The sequence below is a fragment of the Telmatherina bonti genome (assembly GCF_933228915.1).
Source record: "Telmatherina bonti genome assembly, chromosome: 3".
In the NCBI taxonomy this organism is placed as follows: domain Eukaryota; kingdom Metazoa; phylum Chordata; class Actinopteri; order Atheriniformes; family Telmatherinidae; genus Telmatherina; species Telmatherina bonti.
In genome coordinates this window covers 23,379,012-23,381,954 of record NC_136621.1, presented here as the reverse complement: position 1 = coordinate 23,381,954, position 2,943 = coordinate 23,379,012, and positions in this window count along the sequence as shown.

The following is a 2,943-nucleotide window of genomic DNA, read 5'->3' as shown; positions in this document are numbered from 1 at the left end:
TTTTGTTTTGTTTTTTTTTTTACTTCAGCTTTACATTCAAAGGTCAGATGCAGAAATGTGTATATGGTAAAGTTGTGTATTTAATTCAATTGCTTTTGTCCTGAGTGACTGCAGCAAAGTTACTGTTTGTTCGATGTAATATGAAATGGCAATGACATATATCATCACCTTTTACAGTTATTTGCCATTTGAATAGCTTTATTTCTGAATTTTTGGGTTGAGAAGAGAAACTTCCAGTTCCTTTCCTCCAATAGGTAAATGTACATAATCCTGTTTAGAAATGATTCTTGCATTTTGTAATGAAAAAGCATTTAAAGAGACAGGTTCCACACCAGGATGTTGGATCAGACATGGGGGAGTTTGGAGCTTCATCCTACCTTCTGAGCACCTGAGAAGTGAAAAAAAAGACATTTTATTTTCTAAGCACAGTAAAAGGTAATATCTTGCTGTTCCCTGTTCTTTTTCTGTTAGCATTGTAGCAGAGTTTCCACATGTGCAGCTTAACAGAGACGATAATTAGAACATAAAAGATGGTAGATGATGCTGCATGTATAAAACACGGGTCTACATAGGTCAGCAGGAAGCCTCATCAGGATGGTGCAGCCGCACTGTGATGCTTTATTTATACAGGACACTTAACTTCATGTTATTTATCTGTACAGTAATATGGCTGCATGGTGGCTAAATCAACCATAGATCTGTCATGTGGAAATCACAACATTTTCCAGACTCTTGGCTAAAACAGCACACCTAATTTGGCAAATTTATTAAGATTAACACTGATGGTATTTAAAACCTAAAGTAAACACACTGCTTTGTGTAGTTCCATGTCATTACAATGTGTGTGTGTGTGTGCTTATTTGGCTGTATTACCAAAAAATTGAAATGATAGAATACCTTTGTCGGAGAAAAAGCTTGAGCTTTTTATACCTCTTTATAAAATATTACTAAAAATGATTAATCAGCAAGTATCTGACAAGTATTACAAAGAAAAGTTAAGCAGACAACTTGCTAGATGAGAGAAGTCCTCAGAACCCACTGCCCTGAATGTCTTAGATGTGGTTCTTGTCCAATGCTATTCAACTTTTCATCAAGTCCTTTGCCAGGATGTTAACAAACCACTAATTTCATTCATGTGGTAATGTTAAGAAGACAGGACTCTATTAGGACTATTTGTGGTTGCATTGTACCTTGGGTGCAGTTTTCAGACCGACCACCAGAGGGCGCGGCCATTTGTGAGCTAAAATGTTCAATAATTGTTTTTTATTAGTTTGGTCCTAAGCTACGGGGATGGTGGCATGTTCTTTTGTGGGTTTTTATCTTAAGTGTGCGTCCATGAGACAGGTGGGTGTCTTACAGTGTGACATAAAAGGTTCTGCATAAGTTTTATGGTCTTATGATTATGCTGTAAGCTTTATTTTTCTTGATTATTCCTGTTAGCACCAAAGCTAATGTGTAAACTAACCACGACTGTCCGGCAGACTTTGTACATATATTATTTGATTGTGTATACCTCTTCATATGGGTGGAATAGCCCACTATGTTAGATTTGTACATGGTGCCAGACATCAAGAATGTGCTCAATCTTATTTCTGAATTCTGAATAGACCCAGGCAATTAGTGGTGATTACTTTGAGGCCTATCCAGTGCCTTTAAGCAGAGCATGGCTGCTTCTTTATGTTGGAATTGATCTGCATTATTTCTGTTTATAATTTGATTGTGATTCTATCATCTGTGAAGTTTGTATTACTAGTCTCATATCTTCTTTATTTTGTGTGTTACAGAACCACACACACACTCCCATACATGTATGTACCATTTAGTATGTGAACCATGGCTGGAAATAAAAGAGCCTAAAGGATTCCCCTGGATTTTTTCTTGCATTTTAACCAATGCACACTCCGCGATTACAACAACACTGAACCAGATCAGCGTAGGAAAGTCCCCATTACAAAACCCGGGTCCAGGTGATTACAGAGTGAGGATGGATTATGATTCCCAGAGAGGTGGTGCCCGTCCAAGGAGGGCTGTGCGACCACCGCAATGGATGAGTGACTACGAGGGATACACACTGCCACCTTCCTCGCCAGAGCAGTACAGGGCTAGTGAGGGATGCGCCGAGATAACACCCCTTCTGCGACACTCAGGCCAGAGAAGCGAGATGTCTTCTGGTCTTTATGGAGCCCGAAATACTAGTCCACCGTTATCCAGTACCCCCTTTGAGGTTATGAACATTATCCAGCAACTCCAGGAAGATAACAGGCGTCTTCAGATGATGCTTACAGATATGAGGAGACATATGGATTGCAGCAATGCTACATTGGCCACGAGAAGCTTGTGGGTTATGGAACCAGGAAGTTCTAACCCGTCAGCAGAGGATGCGTTTCTCTCCACACATCCTCCCACCATAGCTTCCCAGCAACAAGATAACACATTTGGTATGCAAGGAGGTGCAGTGGAGGAAGAGGAGTGGCCATTACCCCCACCTCCAGTCTTCCTCCCAATGGACCAACCCGATCATCCTCCTCCTTCTCCTCCTGCGCCTGCTCCACCCTCACAACAACCGAGCATTGTCCAAGAGCTTGTTCAGTGTCTGAGAAATGTACAAGTTCAGCAAGCAGCAGGTACCACAGATGCAGACCCTCGGGACAGTGCACCGCAACCTGCTCCAACATCCCAAGCAGCATTTGACACTAATTGGGGAAGCAGCCTCCTCCCTCCAGAGCAAGTGTCGACAACAACTCAGCCTCTAGCTACAACAGAGAAGGCGTACCGAGGCCCCAAACCATCAATACCTGAGTTTACATGTGCTGATCCCAGGCAATTTGCACGTTTTAGACTGGCTCTGGACAACATTCTTCCAACTGACGCAACAGAGAGATTTAAGTATCAGGTGTTATGTGATCACCTCAGATTTGAGGAAGCTCTTCTGATCGCTGACTC